The sequence below is a fragment of the Rutidosis leptorrhynchoides genome, chromosome 3, assembly GCF_046630445.1.
Source record: "Rutidosis leptorrhynchoides isolate AG116_Rl617_1_P2 chromosome 3, CSIRO_AGI_Rlap_v1, whole genome shotgun sequence".
In the NCBI taxonomy this organism is placed as follows: Eukaryota; Viridiplantae; Streptophyta; class Magnoliopsida; order Asterales; family Asteraceae; genus Rutidosis; species Rutidosis leptorrhynchoides.
This window is the reverse complement of record NC_092335.1, coordinates 20,354,814-20,365,706: the sequence shown is the minus strand read 5'-3', so window position 1 is coordinate 20,365,706 and position 10,893 is coordinate 20,354,814. Positions and strand designations below refer to the sequence as shown.

The following is a 10,893-nucleotide window of genomic DNA, read 5'->3' as shown; positions in this document are numbered from 1 at the left end:
GCTCTGATACCATCTGTGGCGACCCGACCAAAATCGTCATTGACGGCGTCGCTAAATGAGGTCCCGAAACGTGGTCGTAGTCCCTATATGAGACTCGTTTGACCAAAATTATGTCGCATTCATTTGAAACGTACAAGACTTGCAAAGTTTAGTTTACAAACAATTCGACAACAAGTTTAAGATTACAAAAATTGTAAAGTATAAATGACATAACTTGCGACATAATATAAGTTGAAAATCACAGTTGCTATAAATAGCGTAAGTATGTAAACAATATGTTTGAATCTAAAGGTGCTATCACTAGCGTATGTATGTATGTATGCTTGACCCCAAGCAAGAAATCAGAGTGTATGCATGTATGCTCGACTCCAAGCAAGTATGAGTGTACGCGGAAGCATGTATCAAATAGCCAAGTATGAACCTGAGAAACATATAGAAAACTGTCAACGAAAAACGTTGGTGAAATCATAGGTGTTTGTAATAAACGTTGTTTTTGAACCACAAGATTTAGTATTCCCATAACGTTGATTATCATAATCGTTTGCATTCCAAAAGTATTGTTCGCGAGCACCCAATTATCAAGACTTAACGTTTCCTTCCATAGAACCCCATCACAATAGTGTTAGAACATACACTGTTTCTCGAAAATATATTTCATCCGTAGACGGTAGCGAACCGTCCGTAATGAGGGTTTGTCAAACCCGTATGGCCACACAATATAAGTTCTCGCTTACACCCTGCAAGTGTAACTAATGATAATCGAATTGAGGATTTTTGTTCTAACTCGCTGTGGAATGTTTGTTTTCCTTGTACTTGTGTTCAAAGTATAAAAGTAAGTAGTACAAAATGTAACAAAGTATATGTTTCTCAGCCCACAATTTAAAAGTATAAAAAGTTGTTGAAAAGGTGGGACTATGATCTCACCTCGAGTGCACGAGTATAAAAGTACTTCACAAGTAAACGTGTGCATGATAGTTGCTTAGCCTTGACCTAAACAAGTAAGTTGTATCAATTAACCGGTTACGACACAAGATCGGGCGAAATGTGTTCAATTAGTCCTATGGCTCGTTACGACTCGAAAAGTATAGCATGTGAATCACGTTGTCAAGTTTCATGCAAGAATCAAGTATAAAAGAAAGACTAGAACGATTGCATAAGTGTTTAGTTAAGTTTGACTAAAAGTCAAACTTGGTCAAAGTCAAAGTCAACGGGGTCGGGTCGGGTATCCGACAATTTTTCTAAGTTATATAATCATATATGAGCATGTTGGCCAAGTTTCATGTTAATCGGAGGTCCGTAGCATATCAAACATTTTACGTCAAATGACCAAGCAAAACAGCCCATTTTAGTGTATCAGGACGGTGTCCCAAAATCAGGACGGTGTCCCAATATGAAGAGTGGGACGGCGTCCCAAAATCAGGACGGCGTCCCAATATGAAGAGTGGGACGGCGTCCCAAAAGTCAGGACGGCGTCCCAATTGGCATCCAGGGTCTGTTTGCTGAATTCCTCAAATGGACGAACCAAAACACAAACAATCACATTTTATGATCCGCAAACAATTAGAACATGTATTTTATATCATCGGAAAGCTATTTCGACAAGGAATACAACTAACCACATATCATTAATCAAAATCATCATTTAAGACAACAGAAACCTCGTTGAATGGTCGTTAAGCGTTCAAAATCAAAGTTTAGGTTCATCAAATGCATTTCAAGTTCCGGGAATCCAATTTATACATATGATATGCCGTTTTGAAGGTAATCAAACATGTAATACAACTAAACACTTGTTAATAACATTAACGAGCATTCAACGCATCAAAAGTTCGTTTTAAAGCTATCAAACCCTAACCAAAAGTTCACAAAATCAATAATCACGTTTATGAAGTTTCTTTAATCAATCTATACATCAACATGAAGCTAATGATGCTACTAACACTTTTAAAACATGAACTTTAACAATCTAACACATTTGATCATCCAAAATCAAAGATTAAGCATACACTTTTCATTTTCAAGCTAGTTACACCAAAACATCAAGATCGAGCATACAAATCATATATTCATGTTATACACGAGCCATAGACACTAACTAACAACATTTCAAGTCAAAAACACGAATTTAAAGAAATCTAGAGTTTTAGAAATGTTACCCAAAATCAATGAAGTTAGTATCAAATCGTAGAGGATGATGAGAGGATCAAGAATATGTAGTTTGTTTTGATGTTTGCTTGCTAAATCGAAATTAGATGATGAATCTTTTGTTTGAAGGTTGAGAGAAAAGATGGAAGTAATGAAGATGGTGGAGATGAAAATGAATGGAGGAGGATGGAGTTGACTAGTTGACCTAGTCAACTAGTTTGGCTCTTTGGCGAGTTTAGTCCCTCAAGTTTGTAGTCGGGTGCGGGAATTAACCGATCGAATATTTTTAAAACGCAAGTTAACGAGAGATGTTGTAATCGAGTAACGGGATTATCAAGAACATTAGTTAACGAAGTGTACGAATATAGGTGACGAAAGATATTATTAAAAAAAGACGGCGTTAAAATAAATTTAACGGAAAAACGCGGGATGTTACAATTAGGACGGGTCGCTTCAGTTTGAACATAATTCAAAATGTATCACAGTTTTATATTGCATCATGTTTATATAACATGTCCTGAGTATTATGATATTATGATAAATCATGAGTTAAAAAGAACATATGATAGAATATTAAATTGTGCATTGTATTTGTATGAAAGTGAATGAATTATCATACAGATTCGTTGTAATGAATATTCAAGAGATAAACATATTTGTGTTGATGAAGCTTAGGAGTCAGATCATGTGTGTTCAGTGAAATTTTTAAAACATTACTTGTGTTGAATGTTTCATAATAAAAGAGGTGTTGATAGTATGGTTTACCTCTAGTATATCAAAGAGTAATAAATGTAATGAATGTGCTCTGTTTGAAGATAATTATGATCTGAATGAATTATCATACAGATTCGTTGTAATGAATATTCAAGAGATAAACATATTTGTGTTCATGAAGCTTAGGAGTCGGATCATGTGTGTTCAGTGAAATTTTAAAAACATTACTTGTGTTGAATGTTTCATAATAAAAGAGGTTTTGATAGTATGGTTTAACTCTAGTATATCAAAGAGTAATAAATGTAATGAATGTGCTCTGTTTGAACATAATTCAAAGTGTATAACAGTTTTATATTGCATCATGTTTATATAACATGTCCTGAGTATTATGATATTATGATAAATCATGAGTTAAAAAGAACATATGATAGAATATTAAATTGTGCATTGTATTTGTATGAAACTGAATGAATTATCATACAGATTCGTTGTAATGAATATTCAAGAGATAAACATATTTGTGTTAATGAATCTTAGGAGTCAGATCATGTGTGTTCAGTGAAATTTTAAAAACATTACTTGTGTTGAATGTTTCATAATAAAAGAGGTGTTGATAGTATGGTTTACCTCTAGTATATCAAAGAGTAATAAATGTAATGAATGTGCTCTGTTTGAACATAATTATGATCTGAATGAATTATCATACAGATTCGTTGTAATGAATATTCAAGAGATAAACATATTTGTGTTCATGAAACTTAGGAGTCAGATCATGTGTGTTCAGTGAAATTTTAAAAACATTACTTGTGTTGAATGTTTCATAATAAAATAGGTTTTGATATTATGGTTTACCTCTAGTATATCAAAGAGTAATAAATGTAATGAATGTGCTCTGTATGTACATAATTCAAAGTGTATCACAGTTTTATATTGCATCATGTTTATATTACATGTCCTGAGTATTATGATATTATGATAAATCATGAGTTAAAAAGAACATATGATAGAATATTAAATTGTGCATTGTATTTGTATGAAACTGAATGAATTATCATACGGATTCGTTGTAATGAATATTTAAGAGATAAACATATTTATGTTAATGAAGCTTAGGAGTCAGATCATATGTGTTCAGTAAAATTTTAAAAACATTACTTGTGTTGAATGTTTCATAATAAAAGAGATTTTGATAGTATGGTTTATGTCTAGTATATGAAAGAGTAATAAATGTAATGAATGTGCTCTGTATGTACATAATTCATAGTGTATCACAGTTTTATATTGTATCATGTTTATATTACATGTCCTGAGTATTATGATATTATGATAAATCATGAGTTAAAAAGAACATATGATAGAATATTAAATTGTGCATTGTATTTGTATGAAACTGAATGAATTATCATACAGATTCGTTGTAATGAATATTCAAGAGATAAACATATTTGTGTTAATGAAGCTTAGGAGTCAGATCATGTGTGTTCAGTGAAATTTTAAAAACATTACTTGTGTTGAATGTTTCATAATAAAAGAGATTTTGATAGTATGGTTTATGTCTAGTATATGAAAGAGTAATAAATGTAATGAATGTGCTCAGTATGTACATAATTCAAAGTGTATCACAGTTTAATATTGCATCATGTTTATATTACATGTACTGAGTATTATGATATTATGATAAATCATGAGTTAAAAAGAACATATGATAGAATATTAAATTGTGCATTGTATTTGTATGAAACTGAATGAATTATCATACAGATTCGTTGTAATGAATATTCAAGAGATAAACATATTTGTGTTAATGAAGCTTAGGAGTCAGATCATGTGTGTTCAGTGAAATTTTAAAAACATTACTTGTGTTGAATGTTTCATAATAAAAGAGATTTTGATAGTATGGTTTATGTCTAGTATATGAAAGAGTAATAAATGTAATGAATGTTCTCTGTATGTACATAATTCATAGTGTATCACAGTTTTATAATGAATATTATTGAAATTGTTACATGTGAAAAAAAAGAACAAGGGAAACGGAAAGAAGTGCAAATACAAAAACCCAAAAAGAAACAGAAAGTAGTTGATTTGTAAATTCTAGATCCAAAGTGTTTAGAGAATGTTTTTGTACAATTGTTAAAAAAGTATAATGTCATTCCAAAAAGTAAAGAAAAAACTTTGGGGGAAGGAAGTAGTGAACAAGTGCAATCTGATGATGATTTTGTTCAACATAAAGAAGTCTGCAAGACGAAAAGTACAAAAGAAACAGGTAACTCTATTTGTTGTCAATTTAAGCTAATATTCAACTATAAAAAGTGAAAATATTATATATATGATGCATGTTAGTAATGTTCATTGACAAATCAACTTATTATATGCAATTCAATTTTTATAATCAATGTAGTTTTTATAAAATGTTACATGTATTGAATGTATGTATATACTGATTACATATGTAATATACGCAGCTATACGACAAGTTGAAGAAATAATGAAATCAAGATCATCTCCGAGATGTTTGTACAACGCCATTCAATCCATGTCAATTCAGCAAAGAAACAAAATCAAGGAGATAGGTTTTGGATCAATCTTAGAAATCAAATTCTCTGAAAATAATATGAAGCTTGCATATTATTTAGCTGATAAGTTTGATGAAACTACATCAACTTTAAACCTCAAAAAAGGATCAATTCCAATAACCAAAAAAACAGTTCATGAACTACTTGGAGTACCAATTGGTGGAATGGATATAAAGCCAGTTGAAAGAGTTGATTTAGAGGAACCAATAACAAAAATGTGGAAAGCGAATTTCGGGAAGCAAACTGTAAGGTGTGGGGATATAGTTGATTATATGAAAACAACAAAAGAAGCTGACAGAACCTTCATATTGAATTTTCTGATATTATTTGCAACATGCTTTGGCCAATCAACAAAATTTGGAAATTGCAACACAAAGTTCCTTCCAAGTATAACAGATGATGTTGATATATCCAAACTGGACTGTTCTGGGTATGTTTATGACTGTCTTTTGCAAAGTAAAAAAGGTTAGAACAGGGGAGAAGGTGGTCAATTCTACAGGGGACAAGGACACCCATAGTGATCCATAAAACCACTAAGCATAAAATTTGGATCGACCCGTGGCGATGTTTTATACAGTAAAATTTCATCTTTCGATTCAGAACATCAAGCATATAACAATAAGTTTTGCTACTTTCTCTGTTTCATTTTCCGTTTGTTGTTTCAATTATTAATGTTGAAATTTTTTTCATTTAACGGTAGATTAGATATTAAGAACGCTGCCTCTCTTTAATCAGTTGTTTTTAGGCAGGCTTGTCGAGTGTGTTATCAGTTGCTACATGACTCCTTTATGACAATGAAACATTCTGCATTTTTTATTTGTCACGTGATAATAGTTTCTGTATAGATCGATTCATTGGCGATTATATGCTTTCTCGCCTGAATTAGGTGGTTGTTTTGATTAATTAGGTCGTCGTTTTGATTAATTTAACTAATTACATATGTATGGGTCGACTGAGGTTATGTTTCATCCATAAAGGATCAAAGAGGTAAACTGAAGAGGTATGCCGAATTGCCCCTCGGGATGCTTTAAGGTTCGGACACTGTAATGCGGTTCGGGTTTCCGCCCAAAAGCGCGTGCGTGCGTATCAAATGAGAGTATTCGATGCCAACAACTTGCTTTAAAAAAAAAAAAAAAAAAAAATGGGTCAACGAGTTGAACATGTCAAAAGGCACCCAGAGTGTGTTATTAGTGCATAATACACTAAATTTATTTAAGTGCAAAAAGAAAATCTGTAATCATATTCATATTTTATTTTAACATGATAACACAATGAGAAATTAAGTTATCAACAATTGACCTTCTCGTTGTCAATATAAAATCGTCAACTCAGACCAATAATGCATAGTAATCCGCGAAACTAATTGAATCAGATAAACCCAAGTAGTTATCATTTGACAGAATATTTATAAAAGGGCACAAGTCGTTGATATACAGACGAATTGAGTCATGAAGAATTGAAGGAGTTACCGTAGGATTTTAGCGGGAAAAGGAACCGGAGAATCAGCGTTGCAAATTGATTGTGCCCGAGTAACTATAAACATGAACTACGTAAATGCTTTTATGAACCCACAATTGTTTCTTTATCACCGCAAGTGTTGGTGTGTTTTGACAAATGTTTAATTCACATTAGGGTGAGATTACCCTGTTTGTTGTCTCTGATTTGTACTCTGCACTTAAACTTACTTTTTTTTTTTTAAGAGTTTGTCTAATTATAGTTCTTAAGACTTAAGGATTTTTTCTAATGCATTAGTTGTTGTACTCTACTTGTACATCAAGTTAGTGGGTGATGTGGTTTTTAAAAGTTAACTAGCCTTTAAAAGCCCGTGCGTTGCACGGCAGACCCTAATAAAATAAAACTAAGTATAAAATATTAACGAACTTGTGAAAAATGAACATAACAACGTCAATATAAAACATACACTTGATATGTAAACAAACAATATTTTTAATTCAACCAATGCATAGCATTTCTTCTAAGGATTGTTGTAAAGATTAATAAAGATATAAAGCACGTTTACTAAAGTCGTAGGTGAATAAGCAAATTAAATTGATATGTAAAACGCTATATCATTTGTCTTTATCATAAGCTAAATATGACAAGTATATTTGTACATCTAATAAACTAAATATGACAAGTATATTTGTACATCTAATAAACTAAAAGTTGTTATATTGTTTGACAGTATTATAAGCTCACTTTGATAAATACATAGTGAAATCGACCCGTTCAACCTCGTTTCCCAACCTAACCGACCCGTTCATGTTGACATAAAAAACCATAACAATTTCACTTCAGTCACTTAAAATTGAAATGAATTCTTACAAATTAAAACAACTTACATGTTGGTTTTTGGTAGAGAGATGACCGAGAGTTAAATCGTAAAGTACACCCATCACCTTCGGGCAGAAGTGCATCAGAGAGAAGAATTGAGCCCGACACCCCAAACCATTGGCAGTGAAGTCAAGTATCATGATTCATAATCAAACGTATTCACGTGACATCTGTAAAGCGAATAGATATAGACATTTACCATATACCTTTCAATTACCTAAACATAGTAACGTGCTAAAACAGTTAAAACAACATTCATCATAGGCTCTAATCTACTACATATTTACTACTAATCATATTGACAAAAAAATGGTTGAAAATCCATCCCGCTGACCAATATCAAACATATAAAATGTACATTGATGTGAGAATCACATCAGGTCAGTACATGATAACTATACCTAAGAAAAATTGAAATATGAAAGCGAGTGCGAAAAGCATTTACCTCAATGATTACTGGTGAAGTAGATGGAAGAGGCCTTGTTGACATATGCAAACACCATGTTCTTTGATCATGATAAGTAGAGAACATGATAAAATTAAACGTGCAATGAAGTATAAATGACTGGCTCGGAATGGTCACCGCCACTTCTTTTTGAAACTTCTTTCAAAATTCGACAATTATTAATGTTGTAAATATGATTACAAAAACAAATATGAGCCTATGTTAACCTGGCCTAAGATAAATTATACCCCTTTGACCCATTGGCATTAGAAGTAACTCAAGATAACTCCTTTAAATACTCTAATATTTCGGATCTGATCTTAATTTGCTACAATAAGGAAATATGGGAAGAGTTACCTTACATATTACATATGGCATGGTGGTACCTCCAAATGAGTTCTTCTACACCGAGATCTTAATTTTTGCTACAATAAGGAATTTGTACCTATAAGTGCTTATATTACCTCATTAACAAATGTACAAAAAATTGTTACCAATTACCTCAATGAGAGTATCTTTGGGAGTGCTTATATTTGAGCGTAACTACTTCCCAAGGTCAGAGTCATTTTCGAGAAGCTAAAGCAGCCAGCCTAATACTGAGGGTAACATTTTCTTCATTCTGTGAAAAAGAAAGATGTTTTAGTACATACCGAGGGTAACATTTTCTTCATTCTGCAATTACTTTTAAGCGTACATCCAATAATTAGATACACCGTACACGATATTGAATAGCGTGTGTCTTACATCTTAACTGTAACACAGCTCGGTTCTGATTGTTCTCAGATTTCAGAAACTCGGTATCAGTATGACTATACGCATTAGATATAGCTGATTTAGTATTAGATATGAATTTTGGATGTTTAATTAGATTACTAAACAGATGTTTCACGTACTCTGCAGCTCGAGCACCACCGTGACCGTCAAATACTCCGAAAAGGCCGATGGTTTCACCCTCTACACTATCAATTCTTGCCTCGTAAAAATCTTCCATTGAAGATCTCTTTCCGGGTGAACTCGCAAATCCGTAGATGAATTTAGAATCTTCGCTCAACCCACCGCCATTAACAGGCGAATCACCATTGGGTTGACCCGGCGATGATATTGAATTCAGATAGCCCATATTCAATCAATCAAAATTCTTAACAAACAACAATTCTTAATTCACTATACAAAGTTGTATCAATGAAAAAGAAACTTATAATCTACAATCAATGATCATTAAGCAGCTTTAACTAATCAGATCACTAATTGCTTATTCAAAATTTCTTATAATCATTTCATAGACAAATAAAATTATGAGCAGTTTATAGGCCACGCCGATAAATTAAAGCTTCAGATATGATATTTTTCAAATATTGGTAAGAATTCAAGCTTTATAATTGCTTCTTTTTTTTTTCTATTTTTGTACGAACAAAGGGTGAAATCATTTTTTATTATTACTATTAAAAATAAGTTACCATCTAAATTAGGGTTTGACATAAATGCAATAGATTAAACAATTTACCAACAACATATACAGAAAAATTTGAATTGCAAGAAAATTTACCTAATCTGAGATGATGATGTGAATCCGTTAGACGGTTAATCAGTGTGAATCTGGAAAACGAAATCGGAAAATGATGAGAGGATAACCTACAAATATACGGAGTATATATTATATATAAACAAAAATATAAACAAAAAATATATAAATGATTAAATGATCATTATACGTATCTATTTTTAGAGATGAATACATACCTATTTGGGATGGGATCTGATCCCTAACAAACAAATACGTACCTTTTTGATGTCCCAAAACATCGTTGATCAAACATAAAAGATGATATTGAAACATTCAGTGACCGGGATCTACAGAGGGATATTCAAATGGATTTTAATCGGTTGATGTGTTCATTCTAAAATTGAGTTTGGATTATAGATTTGGGAGTAGCATCTCGCTAGATCAAACGAAATCATGGATGGAGGATTTAAGGGTTTTGGGGCTATAAAAAATTTATACATTTATGTGCGTAACAGTCCAGAGATTAAATCTTTGATAGCGGTTAACCATTTTCAGAAGACCTTCGGCCATAATCGGAGATTGAAAGGAACTTGGGGAAGAAGACCCGAGAGAGAGAATGAGGCTAAAACCTGCGTTTTTTATTTTTATTTATATAATTAGTAATTTACAGTTTAGATGAATTATTAAGATGTGATTGCCACGTGTCCATTTCTAGAGTGTGCATAGTTGGTGAAATTTGACCAGTCGTATACTGACACATGTAAGAGAAGAGAGAGAATGATTGGCCGGGTGACATATGGCTGGGGACCACATGATTTGTAAGAGGTAGAGAAGAGAAGAGAAGATTGGTTACTAAAATGTACAATAATTTATTGCATATCCTAGTTTCTTAAGAATAGTCCTTAAGGTTTTTTTTTTTTTTTTTTTTTTTTTTGTTCGAACAATTGACATGTTTTTTTTGTGGATGGTATTGATGCAGGTTCCTCTTGTAGTCATGAGTCTAACTGTTTAGTTGTACCGGTGTTTTGGTCTTTCAACTTTTGGTAATAGTACCCTAGTTATATAATTATCCTTATGTTTTTTTCAAAAAAAAAAAAACCCGACTCACATGTAGAAGTCAGGTGAGGGTATTGTTCTTTATTTGTTTTTACCAAGTTTTATCAATTTAAAAATCAAAA

The 10,893-nt window shown here is 32.2% G+C and overlaps 1 long non-coding RNA gene across 4 annotated transcripts; it reads right to left on the bottom strand.

The window, feature by feature from the left end:
* Window positions 1-7,449: 7,449 nt before the first annotated feature.
* LOC139895810 (uncharacterized) lies at window positions 7,450-10,338 on the bottom strand. 4 transcript variants are annotated; one of them, XR_011776035.1, is made up of 4 exons: window positions 9,994-10,338; window positions 9,758-9,843; window positions 8,713-8,830; window positions 7,450-8,636 (listed from the first exon to the last, which is right to left on the bottom strand). It is a non-coding gene; the product is annotated as an uncharacterized lncRNA (long non-coding RNA). The 4 variants fall into 4 exon arrangements; XR_011776034.1 differs by having other exon boundaries at window positions 7,451-8,636; window positions 9,758-9,807; XR_011776032.1 differs by having other exon boundaries at window positions 7,452-8,636; window positions 9,758-10,338.
* Between the last annotated feature and the right edge of the window lie 555 nt (window positions 10,339-10,893).